The 14,373-nt window shown below is 45.6% G+C and overlaps 1 long non-coding RNA gene across 6 annotated transcripts in view; it reads left to right on the top strand.

Annotated features, from left to right (window-relative positions):
- Positions 1-14,373, top strand: part of LOC113629573 (uncharacterized) — a 135,122-nt gene that overhangs the window by 37,110 nt on the left and 83,639 nt on the right. Inside the window, exon 4 of one of the 6 annotated variants that reach the window (XR_003436619.1) lies at positions 1,536-2,028. The exons of the other annotated variants lie outside the window; for them this stretch is intronic. This is a non-coding gene — a long non-coding RNA (uncharacterized LOC113629573). Of the gene's footprint in view, positions 1-1,535; positions 2,029-14,373 lie in introns of those variants that run through there. 6 annotated transcript variants of the gene reach the window in all.

Here is a 14,373-nt window from a genome sequence, read left to right as displayed (position 1 = left end):
ACTATTTTTAAGTGGGAACGATGCTGTGTAGCCTGCATGGGTTTAATTTTTTTCTTTTTCTTTTTTTTCTTTTTTTTTTTGGTACAAGGGCTGTTTTTAGTACGGATGTCTGCCACCACTTTCTTCAGTGTATGCTGGCCTTTATCCCCTTGACAGGGGTTTTGATTGGTGTTGTGGTGACCAGAGCCTACACTGGGTATTGAGCAGGGCCTCCCGTTTGCTCTGTGGTTGTCACTGCCCTGTCACAGGTGTAGTCTGCTCCCTAGTTGTTGCAGTAGAGGCCCCCAGATCTGTTTCCTAGCTGTGTTTCTGATCTGCGGTGTGAGGTATGTGCAATTGGAGCACTCCCACTGCGAGAGAAGCCACTGAGTATTCCTCCTTTGGAGCTGTTCACCTGTGGGTGTGCTCTGTTGTGGCGCCTTTCATCTGTTGTGTGAGCTCTCAGATTACACTGTTGTTGGCACTGCTCTCTGCTCCACCTTATCTGTGGGTGAGCCGGCAATTGGCCCTGGTGTCTCTCGAGCATTGTTCACACCAGGCCACCAGCATAGATCCACTGAAGTCAGGTTCCAGAATTGCAGTAATCCTGGATCTGGACCCACTGTGGGAGTTATGATGCAGCTCAGAATCCGGCCTGGCCCAACCCCGGCATGTACGTGCCCACAAAGTCCATAGCTGTGAAAGCAAGACCGGTCTCAGTTGCAGGAGCACTTGTTGTCCGTTCAGATGTTGCGCAGGCACTGAGTTTACCAAGCCAGTCGTGGTGGGGTTTAATCCAAGGTTAGTGGCTGCGGCTCTCCTTCCTTAGTCACACAGCCCCTGGGGCTCAGCTGTGGTTTCCGCCACACCTCTGCGTGTGGACTACCCTCAGGTGTCTGCTCCCTGCACAGGCAAGAGGGGTGGAGGTGGCGACCGACTGGGGCTCATGTGCCCACTCAGGTGGGAGGGAGAGGAGGCGGCGACGGAATGAGGCCCACGAACCTGCTCCGGTGGGAGCCCCTCCTAGTGCCTGCAGAGGCAGGGGCTGGCCCCTGGGGAGAGAGGCCGCAATGGCGACCCTGCCCTTCGCGCGTCACTCAACAATGGCCCTTTGCTTGTACGGCAGACCAGGCTTCCTCCGGGAGCTTTCCTGGTTGCAGAGCTCCTCTCTCCTTTCCCCTCAGGCTGTCTCTGCACAGCCAACAGCAGTCCTCTCCCCAGGTTTGCTCTCCAAACCCCATGTTGCAGCACCCAGCCCCTGTCCATACCTCTCAGGCTGGGTCATGCAGCGCTGTGGCATGACCATCTGTGTAGGTCTCACTCTGTCCTGCCTGCCACAAACTGGGTGCTCTGCTCTCCTCAGGGCCCCCAAAGCTCCCCTTCTGTCTCAGCTGACCTATTCCACAGTGAGGGGCTTCCCCGGGTGCGGGAAGCTCTCCGCTCCTTCAGCTTCCCGACAGGGGCACAGGTCCTGTCCTACTTCCTCTTTTCTTTTTTTTTCCTTTTCTCTCTTTCGTCCTGCCCAGTTACACATGGATCTTTCCTTGTCCTTTTAGGTTTCCCAGGCCCTCTGCTTGTGCTCAGCAGGTGCTCTGTGAGAATTTCCATCTGTCAACGTACTCTTCATGCGCCTGTGGGAAGAGGTGAACTCCACGGCCTCCTACTCTGCCTTCTTGACTCAGCCCCCCCTGTAGTTTTGACAGATGCATAATGTCATTTATCCACCACCATAGTATCATACACAATAGTTGCACTGCCTTAAAAATTCCCTGTGCTTCACCTGTTCGGTCCTCTATCCCCAGCTCCCAAACACCGGCAGCCATTGGTCTTTTCACTGTTTCTGTAGTTTTGCCTTTTCCAGAATGTCGTATAGTTGGAATCATATCGTGTGGAGTCTTTTCAGATTGGCTTGGCTGCGCCTCTGGTTAATTTTTTTGAGAGTTCATTGATGCATAACATTGAATTAGTTATACATGTACAGCATAATGATTTGATGTAGGTATATATCGTAAAATGATTACCCCAATAAAGGTAGCATTCATCACTGCACATAGTTACAAATTCTGTGTGTGTGTGTAATGAGAACTTTTAAGATAATCTCTTAGCAACTTTCAAATATACAATACGGTATTGTTTCCTACAGTCACCGTGCTGTATGTGATGTCTCCAGGACTTATTTATTTTATAACTAGAAGTGACTACCATTTGCCCACCTCTACCCCCTGCCTCCGGAAACCACCCAGATTGGCTTCTTTTACTTAGTAACCAGCACTTGAGATTTCTGCATGTCTTTTGGTGGCTTGATGGCTCTCTTTTATTGCTAAATAATACGTCTTTTTGTGGCTTGATGGCTCGCTCTTTTATCGCCAAATAATACTCCGTGGTATGAATGTATCGTAGCTTGTTTATCCATTCACCTATTGGAGGACATTTGGTTGCTTCCAATTTGGGGCAATTATGAAGTAGGTTTTAAGTTAGTAGAAAGCATGTGACTCTGCTAACACAGCTCTCTAACTGCTCGCCCAGCACAGACTAGTACTAGAGACATCTGCACACGGTGGTTCTACTCTTCTCTGCAGATTTCAGATTAGCTCTTTGACGCTTTTCATGATTATGTATCGAGGAATAAATAGACCTTAAATTCTGAGCCTAATATTTCTTCATAAGCTAGCACATTCAGGATAAAAGCAGCCAAGACAATTAAAAGATCCTTTGAGGAAACACGGAAGGCACTAAGGATATTTTGACTGAAGCAGGAGAACTCAGAGACCCTGCCAGGCATCTTCAGCACTGCCGAGACATCATAGGGAAGGGGGCTGTCCCTTGTTCTGTGGGACCATGAGAAGCAGACTAGGAGCACGTGTACAAGCATGATGGGGTCAGGTTTTGAGAGGGTGCAGGGATCCCCACCCATGCTGTTGTAGGTATTTCCCCATCTCTCGTCAAGGAGCACGAGTGAGTGGCCATCTGACAATCTAGTCTCAAAATATCCCATTCCCGCTGAATCCCTAAATACACCCCACGTAAACTTGATTCCAAAGTGTGTCAATCAAGAAATCTTCCGGGCTTCCCTGGTGGCGCAGTGGTTGAGGGTCCGCCTGCCGATGCAGGGGACACGGGTTCGTGCCCCAGTCCAGGAAGATCTCACATGCCGCGGAGCGGCTGGGCCCGTGAGCCATGGCCGCTGAGCCTGCGCGTCCGGAGCCTGTGCTCCGCAACGGGAGAGACCACAACAGTGAGAGGCCCGCGTACCGCCAAAAAAAAAAAATCTTCTGAATAGAAACATTCTAAAACAATATTGAAATTGAAGCCAATAACCCATGTATTTACCTATATCTCAAACGTCACGAGATACCCTTGAAGCTGATTTAAGTTGGTTTTTTAAGTTGATTCTTAAAACCTGTAAAAGAGAACATTCACTATACTGGGGAGTATGGTCTCACCTGTGAGAAGGCGGACCTTGCTTCTCTCTGGGCCCACATGATTTGGTATCCAGAGCATTATCTGTGTCCTCCTAACTTCAGTTCAGAATTCCTCCTGCAGTTTCCATCTGAAGCGAAGCCTTCAGGCAGCCCCCGGTGCTTTTCACTAAGTGCTCTGCGGACCTGTGTGTGGCTCTTTCCGTTGCAGCCCAGAGGCCCCTGCCGTGCACACGCTGTCTGATGCCGAGGTCCTTCGCGTCCAGTGAGCCTCTTCTTCAGTTGACTCCCAGCCAGGGCCCGGTGCTTACAACTCCTGAGAAACATTCCTGGCTCTCCTCTGAAACTAAGTTGCTCAGGGCCTTAGTTTCATGCCTGAATCTCACTTCATTTACCAAGACCCCAATGTTCTGCTATTCTTCCTGATATTCTTAAACTCGATTTACCTTATTGCCCCCTCTCTGCTTCTCTATTACTTTCATAGAAGCAGACATCAGGCACTGAGAAAACTGCCGTTCTTCCATGATGTTCTTGTGGATGGATGTTCTGGTCTGAAGATCTGAGCCCCATTCTTTTTCTGATGCTGGTGTAATCTCATTGTGGCTGAAGCCTGGCTCTGGGTTAGGAAATAGTTTTCCACATTTAAGAACAGTGCCCCCAGGACATGCCTCGACTTTATGAACTCAGCCAGAGCTCCTCATATGAGAGTCATAAAGGCCATTTTGACTCAAACCTATATTTCTCTGGGCTTTAAGGGAGGACTACATAAACTTTAACTTGGCTGTGCAGGTCAGGAAAGTAAATGTCATTGCAAGCCTCCATTTAAGATCAGACTTTATATTTACACCCTCTCTGTCAGAGTAAAGTACATAGACGCAGCAAGTCATGCTTACAGTGCAATCAGTTTAATGGGTTTCTACATTCTAATAAAATAGCAAACATTGGCAGCGTCACCATTTTCTGACTTACACCCGTCAACGTGAATGCATCACAGTGTTACCCTCTAGCTTCATGTTAGAACTTTATTGCATCATTTCACACACACACCCCAAACCCTTTATTTGTTCAGTCAGTTGTGCCAAAATAATCGAGAGAGAGAAGCAGACAGAAAACACAAGGCTGGCCTCGGTGTGACTCTGAAAGTAGTGGCCATTTAACCCCACACCATGCCTGTGTTTTTTTGGAAATTCCCCAAAGTGGTAGACTAGGGAGCCTGACAGAGGGGATTCCAGAGTTTGTCCTGAATGGGACTGTCCCTCGTTTGCTCGGCAGGCTGGAGCACACGTCCTGGGAAAGTCGCACCGGGGGCCCTGGGAGACCCTCCCAACCTCAGCAAAGATGTAGAGGTTTAAGAGGCTGTGATGTCCTAGGAGCCATCAGATAGTTAGAACACAGGGTTTGTGCCAGAATTCCCCAAGGCAGTGGCTACAGAGTTATCTTTGAGACTGATCCTCTCCTCTGAAAATGGGATGCGAAGGCACTGCGTTTTGTAAACAATTTCCAGGTTTCAAGGTCTCTGAAAAGTCCACGTCCTAAGCCTCTGAGTTTGTATCCACAGGCCACCGCTTGGGCACCTGCTGATGCACTGTCCCTGCTCTCGGGGAACCGGGGCTGGCGCTTCGCAGGTTAAGATATTTTCCACGTCAGTGCTGTTCACAGCTCGGGAAGGTGGTTGTTACCACCGAAAGCTGCAGTAATAAAACGCCAGTTAACAAGGATTAAGCTCACCTTGATACCAGAGGAACCTGAGGAGATGGGCTCCTTCAGCCTATTTTCTCCTCAAGCAGACAGCTTTTTCAAACCATCACAGATGGATGTGCATTTTCTTCTCAAACGTACCCTAAACCCGGAAGGCCACGCTCCAGCATTTTTCTCAAATCACTTTTTTGAATGAAATCTTTTCTCTTGTATTTGAAGCCATTTGTTCTTTCTCAGTTCTCTGTAAGCACTTAAAAATGCTGACTAGGACTTCCCTGAAAAACTCATTTATTCATTTGTCAGCAGACTCTGATGTGTGCTTGGTGGTTAAAGACTGGTGTAGCGGCAGCAGCGATGCCTGTGCCGACACTGCCCTGTGGGCGCATCACATCTCCAAGAGCAGGGCCCCGTGTGGCTGACCCTATAGCCCCCGTGCTTTTCCTTCTTTAGCTCTGTTCACTCATGCCATCCCCACCTTGCACGGAGATCTCTGAGATTTTGAGTGTAAAGTGCATTTCCTCGTACATCTCACAAAGGTGAGAGTGTATTTTCTAGTTCCTTTGTTATAATTTTCCATAGTCATGGAAACATTGATTTACATCTTTTAAAGCAGTAGCAAACCTAATTCTTGGATGTTTCTTTTCAAAATGTGAATGAAGAGTTTGATTCAAGAATCAACCCACAAATGTGCTTGGAGATTCTGCTCTGTGAAAGGCATCATTTTCTTGAAATGAGAAAATACTGAAAAATGTTAAGTGCACCATAAAATTCACTGTTTAATTCAATGTTTAGATAATCTGGATATGACATGACTAAAGAATAATTCCCAGAGCTACTTCTGTGCCTCTTTACTAGAGACAGAATGTTGTTTAGTGGTGTAACCTGAGACTCACCAAGGCACTGAGAAAGCAGAGGGTCTGCTTTCAGCTTTGTCTCCAAACAGAAAATTACTTTTCACATCAGTGTTGGATTAAGTAGCTTGTGGTGCCCTTCCTTTGGGTCATTAAATCATTAGTGAGCAATAATGCATCACTGGAAAACTGGCAAAAAGCCTTCCAGGACAGTCTTATGTTGTTGGAAGAGATCCTTTGATAGGCCATGGGGTGAGACCCAAGGGGGGCTCAGGTAACAACACTGGCCTGCCATCGGCCTCTGGGGAGGTAGGTCTGGGCCTCCACTCTTCTCTGTTCCTTCCCAAGCCGTGCTTAGCCTTCTCCTGTAGAAAAGTGCTGGACAAAGCCAGCACCCATTTCAGGGACACCAATAGGAGAGCTGTGCTGAGCACCCACTTTAAGTTTTTTCACTGTCAGTGACATCGGGGTGAGGGTCTCAGTGTCTGGAGGAACCTAGGAAGCCGTGTCCTTTGCAGAGTTCTGTCTCAGTGAGGCTATGCTGGGCTTGAGTATATCACCTTACGTTTGTAGGTCTGTAAAAAGTCCTGTGTTTGAATTGGTAGAGGTACACTTAAATTTTCCCATAGACACAGTGGTGTAATATTAGGATACGTATTTGGCCAATGGCATCACACAAACTAGTTTTAGTAGACATGCAGGTAATTACGGTTATTCACTCCTTTTACTTGCTTTAGGGTCTAGGTTCTACCTCACATAATCTTCATAAACAAGACTGTGTTATTAAGGAAACATGCCGGAACACAGTTCTAGAAACTTTTCATTTTGTTTTTCCAGAATTATGCAAGCCAGAATGGCATTCCAGCGCCTCTATTTTTCCATTTTCTATCACTGATTATTTTTAAAAGCTGCAAGTTTACTCCCCATTCCTCAACAGAGGCAGATGCCTGCCTCTTACCGTTTCTGCCTGGAAGTGGGGTTTAAGACACTGTCGGAATATCTGCTAACTTCCTTGCCCCGGTCAGTGCACCAGCGCCCGTCCCCACCAAACAACTGTGCTGGAGCCTCAGGAGAGATACCGGCTGCCTCTTCCAGAATCATCACACTGCACTCACAAACACAAATGGGGAGTATTGTCACTACAACCTTTGCCCCTAAAAGACTGCGATACCTTCTGAGGCAGAGACCACTGTCTGTGTATCTTTCTATCCCCCAGGCTTGACACAAAGCTGGTGTTCAATTAAAGTTTTCAAAATGAGTGAATGAAAGAATGAGGGAGATATTTGACAGAAAAGGCTCTGCAAATGTAGCTTACCTACAGTGGAGAGTTTACCTCATCCAGCCCACCTGCCCTTACCACGAGTGGCAACAGCAAGCACCAGACTTCAGGGAATAGCCAATTAGAAAGCCACTAACGGAAGGAACGGAACTCTGGGTGGGTGGACATCATGGTACCAAGGCAAGGTGTGTTTCTGCCGCGACCCGGGTAGATGCTAACCACTGAAATCGGGTCAAGACGCAAGAAGCTACCAGACCAAAAGCTGCCTAGCTTGCCTGAGTGGCAAGGGAGGGAAGCATGAGGAGTATAGAAGTCCTGAGAAAATATTCCAGTATTTTGAATTTTTGCCCAGGGTCCTCTTGCCAGCGGGAAGAAGGTGGATGTGCAGCGTGCCTTGTCCCATGTAAAGTCAGGGGTTCGTGGAGGGGGGGCTCGAGAACACTTCGCAAGGCAGGCACACAGGCCTCTGAGGCCACTGCACACCAAAGTGTTCAATGCGATTTTAGCTCCCGATAATTCAGCTTTGTTCTCACATAGGTCCAAAATCACTTTTTAAAAAACAATGGATTGTAGGACTACACCAATAGAAAAATGACAAATTCCCATATTAAGTCACACCTGTACTATGACATGTGGCCAACGGGGCCCTCGGAGCAGGATTGCAAATTACAGGAAAGCATGTGTGCGGCACCTCCTCCCCAGCATCCTGCGCCCCTGTCCTGCTTCCCCATCACTTCCTCTTCGCCCCCCGCCCCAGGGGTGGGTGCTGCCCTCCATGACGGAAGCCTCCTCTCAGCCACGCAGGTTGGTTACTGCTCTGCTTGGGTCTCCTTTCCCTGAGCCCACGGATCTCAAGCAGTTGTTAGGAAGAAAGAACGCTCATACTTCTAATCGATCTGTTCACGTTGAGGTGGTAACTGCAGGGTTAGCCTTACTGGCAAGGCATTCGCATTTACGAAATGTCTACCCTTCCATGAATCCCTGACTTAGCACAAGGTGTTGGGGGGATGTTTCCAGAGGAGAAGGTTTCCCAGGCGCAGGCCTTTTTCTCACATACAAGGGCAAAAGTCAGCACTTTAGATTGGAAGGCTGTGGAAAGGAATCTGAACTCGGTAGAATCCGGACTATTTCCTCAGTCACTGAACTCTGAACTTGGTTTACTTTCTTCCCTTATGACGGCAGCTCTGAGCTTTACTCGGCCTTCAATTTAAGAACCAAAAAGCAAGAGGAGTCGCTGACCTCAAGGAAGTGATCTTGAATTTCTCTCGTAGGAGGGGTAGACTGTTACATGTTGTATAACCGTAGCTCATAAAACAAGAAACGGCTTGAATTACATCACAATATTATAGGGTAAGTGGCTAGAAGACATTTTATATTCTTAATCAGGTTCTGTCCGGTTGCGCACATTCACCACTTTTTCAGAACATTTTTGGTGGCCAAATAGAATGGAATTGTTGTTTGTGTATCAGGCAACTTAGTACTTGGAAGATAACCCCAAATGAAAGAAGAAACAATCATAGATAAAAGTTTTTAGCTATGACCTAGACCAGTTCTTTGCTCAAAAAAGGTAAAAAGTTTTGGGACGATGGAATTATGAAGTTGCCTGAAAAATGGCAGAAGGTAGTGGAACAAAAGGGTAAAATAACTTGTTCAATAAAATTCTTGGTGAAAATGAAAAAAAAAAAAGTTTTTAGCTATGAATCAACTATGGAAAAACTGCCTAAGTTGAGAGGTGGAATTCAAATAAGAAGGAAGGAAATATTTTCAATGAACCCAGCCCATTAAAAAGTATACCACTATGGAGGCAAGAGGATTCTAATCCTAACACATTCTGTCATGCCTCTGCCTGGTTCCACCTCATACATAAGCACCATTGACCAAAAACATTCAAGTGGTTGAAGATGGATCATAACGTTCAGTCTTATTTTCTGTTTTTACACCCATTTTTTTCAAACAATTTTGCTTCCGTATGTTGTTTTCCATTATTCCAAGGCAAAATTTTAATTTAGAACCCCTTGATTAATTTCAAGGGACCAGCTTTTGCCCTGGATTTTCTACAGCTTCCTATGAAATAGCTATTCTCATTTTATCTTCAGTCCACTCACCTTGTATAACCACGCCTCTTTCTGATAGCAACAGTGGTAGAATCCTTTCCCAAGGCGAGTGCTTGGCCTACTGAGCTATTTCTCCTACTTCTTATCCACTTCTTCAGTCTTTTCTGAACCATGTGCCAACAAGACCTTCTGCCCCTGGATACCTATTTCCTAATCGTACATTCGTTTTCCTTCTCTTCAAGGTCACTTAGTGTCTCTTGCCCCAAATCCAGTGGGATTTACCACTCGGTCACCTAAAGAGCCCCTGTGCTGCCATTTCTCCATCTCTCTTACCACATCATAACTCAGACACAGCTCTCCAATCCTTCTACCTGGAACGCTCCATTCCTTCCAGCTCTGGCTCCCACTCTCCTGCTCAAACAAAAGCCCCACGCTCTAGCACCTCTCACACCAGTCCACTGAGTATGGCTTCCCTCGTACGACCCACCTGGAAAGGAACAGCACAGGCATCATGCTGACTGGCCTCTGGACCTAGGCATGCCTTCTGGCTCTTCCCCAGGCATTGACATACCACCTCTCACATCAGCTGGGCAACTCCTGGGGGCTCTTCAGGTAATGAGACTCTCACATCTGGGGGCTTGTCTAACTCTAGTAACCCTCCTCTTTTCCTGCAACACATCCTTACTGTAGTGTCAGTGGAGTGGGGAGTACTGTATTGTATTCTGGGGGTGTGGACCCTAACAATGAAATGCCTGACCAGGACTCAGTCTACTGGGAAAGCAGTGATCTGAAGACCAGCAGTCCCACTTCCTCTTGACCTGTAAAAAAGGGGTGCTGGTCAAGGGAAACTCTCCTGGCTCCTCAAACCACTGATTCCAGTTTTGCCTTCCTTTACTTAAAATTCCTGTTTCAACTTCTCTGGGCTTGATGCTCTACATTGCTACATACACAGCCTCCCTTTGTCTGGGATATGGTCTCTGATTCACCTTTGCTTTAGGCCTTTATTTACTGGCCAGCCCTTCCCCAGTGTGACTCCTAGAACAGAGGCTGGAGCCCTGGGATTCCTCTTACTTTCAAGGGAGCTTGGAACCTTCAGCCACCCCAGAGCTGAGCCTGTGCTCAGCACCTGCAGAGAAAGTCACTTTCCATGGGCCTCTCCTTACTCACACCAAGACAGTTCTAATTCAGTTGTGCTTAATACATTGAGCCAAATTAATCCCGACCGTGCTTCACATTTCTTAGTGTCTTTAGTGTCACATGTCTTAGGTCTCCTTTCTTAGTGTAAACCTGTAGTCACCTCCTCTATTTGTAGTCTGATCGCCTTATCGCTCTTCATTCATAGGCTCACTCATTCATTCATTCATCCTGCAGATATTCACTAGTGCCTACTATATGTCTGGTACTCTATTCAGCAGTGGGAATACAATAAAAATTCACACCCTCTGCTCTCAAGGATATAAAAATGGTAAGAATTTATAATTCTGAATTTTTCACTCTTCCCTCTGGAACCACAAATGTGGTAAACAAACTCTTCTGCATCATGAAACTCTTTGCAGAAGTGACACCCTCTGGCCTTCCCTGAAACCCGCCTCTCTCCTGAGGATGAAGAGTCCCTAGCAGCCAACTCGAATAGAGGCTGCTCATCCTCCCACACTCAGAGCCAAAAGGTGAGGCCAACATTCCTTTTCATCCCCAGTGTCACCTTAAGGTCATTTACTGCCCATTCTCATAGATACTTTTGCTCCTTTGAGGGTCTTGCCCCTCACAACCAACATATTTGCCCCACCTCATTTCTACCATTTATCAGAAGTCTAGTAATTCTGCTGCATTTATAGAAAATCTGGTATCTGGCTCCAAGTTTTTTTTTTTTTCCTCCCAAAGTCCTGCCATCACTCTGGGTTATCAGTACCCACCACCACTCAGATGGATAACCTATCCAGATCCTAGCCTCAAAATGCCTTGACCTCCTTACTAAAATGTAGGGAACATAAGTCATTCATTCCCTTCCCAGCAGGAGTTTCTAAACAATAAGGAGTCAAGATATGTTTGTTCTATTCTGACTAAGGCTTGGGGTGTGGGAGGGGGAGAGTACAGTTTGGAACTGAGGTTAAATTGTGGCTTCTGTCTTCCCCCACAAGTGCAGACCTTGGCATGAACACAGTCTTGACTATTCACCCAAGCGCAGGCGCTGTCACCTAGCACGAGGGAGCACGAAGCAGAGAACATGGGCCAGTGTCACCCACATCACAAGACAGCAAGGCGGCCCCTGGAAATATGGACCAGTGAACCTAGCTTCCATTGAGCTCAGTGATCAAATAAGATTCCTCCTCCCAAAGAGAGCAGTGAGTAAGGAAAAGGGAAAGGGACCAAAATGTTCACCCTACTCCTGTTCACTACCAGGGGGTGAAGGAGGGGTTCTGTCCCTTCTCATGTGAGCAGGAGAGGGAAGAAAATAAGCGTTTTCTTTTGAATAATTCTCAACTCCAATAACCACTATCCCCTTTTTTCTTTACTTTCATGGCCACACACTGTAACTTATCACTATGAACTAGTCAACCTCTGAAATACTAGGTTTTATTCCTTCAGTTTCCAGGGCTTCAGCTTCCTAGAGATATCTTAAATCTCTGTTTCCCAAGGCTCATAGGCCTGGCCTGCCCCCTCCTCCTTCACACTAGATCCAACAGCACTCTTGGTTCCCACTCCTGTCTTCACTCAACACCTGCCTGGTAGAATTTAGTCGTGTATCCATGCTCAAATCTGTCCTCTCTATTCCAAATCTGAGCGACTGAGTACAAACATACCTCAGAGATATTGTGAGTTCGGTTCCAGACCACTGCAGTAGAGTGAGTATTGCAATAAGGCAAGTCCTAGTGTGTATTAAAGTTATTTTTATGCTATACTGAAGTCTATTAAGTGTGAAATAGCATTATGCTTAAAAAAAACAACAAACATATCTTAAAAAATACTTTATTGCTTAAAAATGCTAACCATCATCTGAGCCTTTGGCGAGGCATAATGTTTGTGCTGGTGGAGGGTCTTGCCTTGGTGTTGGTGGCTGCTGACTGATCAGGATGGTGGGTGCTGAAGGCTGGGGTGGCCGTGGCCATTTCTTAAAACAAGACAACAATGAAGTTTGCTGCGTCGATTGACTCTTCCTTTCATGAATAATTTCTCTGTAGCATTCAATGCTGTTTGAGAGCATTTTATTGACAGTAGAACTTCTTTCAAAATTGGAGCCAATTCTCTCAAACCCTGCCACTGATATATCAACTAAGTTTATGCAATATTCTAAATCCTTTGTTGTCATTTCAACAATCTTCACAGCATTTCACCAGGAGTAGATTCCATCTCAAGAAACCACTCTCTTTGTTCGTACATAAGAAGCAACTCCTCATCCATTAATGTTTTATCATGAGATGGCAGCAATTCAGTCACCATTCCTTCAGGCTCCACTTCTAATTCTATTCCTCTTGCTGTTGCCACCACATCTGCAGTTACTTCCTCCACTGAGGTCTTGAGCCCCTCAAAATCATCCATGAGGGTTGGAATCAACTTATTCCAAACTCCTGTTAATGTTGATATTTTGACCTCTTCTCATGAATCACTAATATTCTTCATGGCCTCTAGAATAGTAAATCCTTTCCAGACGTTTTCAGTTGACTTTGTCCAGGTCCATCAGAAGATTCACTGTCTATGGCAGCTATAGCCTAACAAAGTGCATTTCTTAACTAATAAGACTTGAAGGTCAAAATTAATCCTTGATCCATAGGCTACAGAATGGATGTTGTGTTAGCAGGCATGAAAACAAAATTAATCTCATTATACATCTCCATCAGAGCTCTTGGGTGACCAGGTGCATTGTCAATGCAGCAATATTTTGAAAAGAATCTTTTTTTCTGAGCAGTAGGTCTCAACAGTGGGTTTAAAATATTCAGTAAACCTTGTTGTAAACAGGTGTGCTGTCATCCAGGCTTTGTTGTTCCATTTATAGAGCACAGGCAGAGTACATAATCCTTAAGGGCCCTAGGATTTTAGGAATGGTAAAGGATCATTGGCTTCAACTTAAAGTCACCAACTGCATTAGCCCCTAACAAGACAGTTGGCCTGTCCTTTGAAGCCAGGCATTGACTTCTCCTCTCTAACTATGAACGTCCTAGATGGCATCTTCTTTCAATATGAGGCTGTTTGTCTACAGTGGAAATCTGTTGTTTCGTGTAGCCACCTTCATGAATTATCTGAGCTAGATCTTCTGGATTACCTGCTGCAGCTTCTACATCAGCACTTGCTGCTTCATCTTGCACTTTCATGTTATGGAGTTGGCTTCTCTCCTTAAACTTCATGAACCAAACTCTGCTAGCTTCTGACTTTTCTTCTTTTCTTCTGCAGCTTCCTCACCTCGCTCAGCCTTCATAGAATCAAAGAGAGAGTTGGGGCCTCGCTCTGGATTAGCCTTTGGATTGAGGGAATGTTGTGGCTGTTTTTTTTCTTATATCCAGACCACTAAAACTTTCTCCATATCAGCAGTAAGGCTGTTTTGCTTTCTTATGAGTCACGTGTTCACTGGAGTAACACTTAATTTCCTTCAGGAACTTTTCCTTTGCATTTATTCTCCTTAAGTCTCCTTCCCAACAGCCCTTATCAACTTTAGCAGGTTACTTTCCATCCTACCTCTTAAAGGAAGTTGAGAACAAGAGGCATGATTACTTTCAAATGTCTGTCCCCTAACTTTGTATATCTACATCTGTGCATATTTTCACATTTTCTTTAAGATCAGATAATAAAGTCCCTACAATAAAGGCTCTGCCCTTAGCTACTTCCCTCCCCTCTAGAAACCACCTGTTTTTTTTCGTATTGATGACTTTCTGTTTTATGTTTGTTCATTTGTTTTGTTTTTTAGATTCCACATATAAGTGCAACCATATGTATTTGTCTTTCTCTGACTTATTATTTCACTTAGTATAATACCCTGTAGGTTCATCCATGTTGTTGTAAATGGCAAGATTTCATTCTTTTTTATGGCTGAATAATAGTCCATTATATATATACCTATATATATGTGTGTGTGTGTGTGTATATATATATATATATATATA

This window comes from Aethalodelphis obliquidens, unplaced genomic scaffold (genome assembly GCF_003676395.1).
Source record: "Aethalodelphis obliquidens isolate GAN/ISIS:26980383/991018 unplaced genomic scaffold, ASM367639v1 scaffold27, whole genome shotgun sequence".
In the NCBI taxonomy this organism is placed as follows: domain Eukaryota; kingdom Metazoa; phylum Chordata; class Mammalia; order Artiodactyla; family Delphinidae; genus Aethalodelphis; species Aethalodelphis obliquidens.
This window is presented reverse-complemented; position numbering and strand designations above follow the sequence as displayed.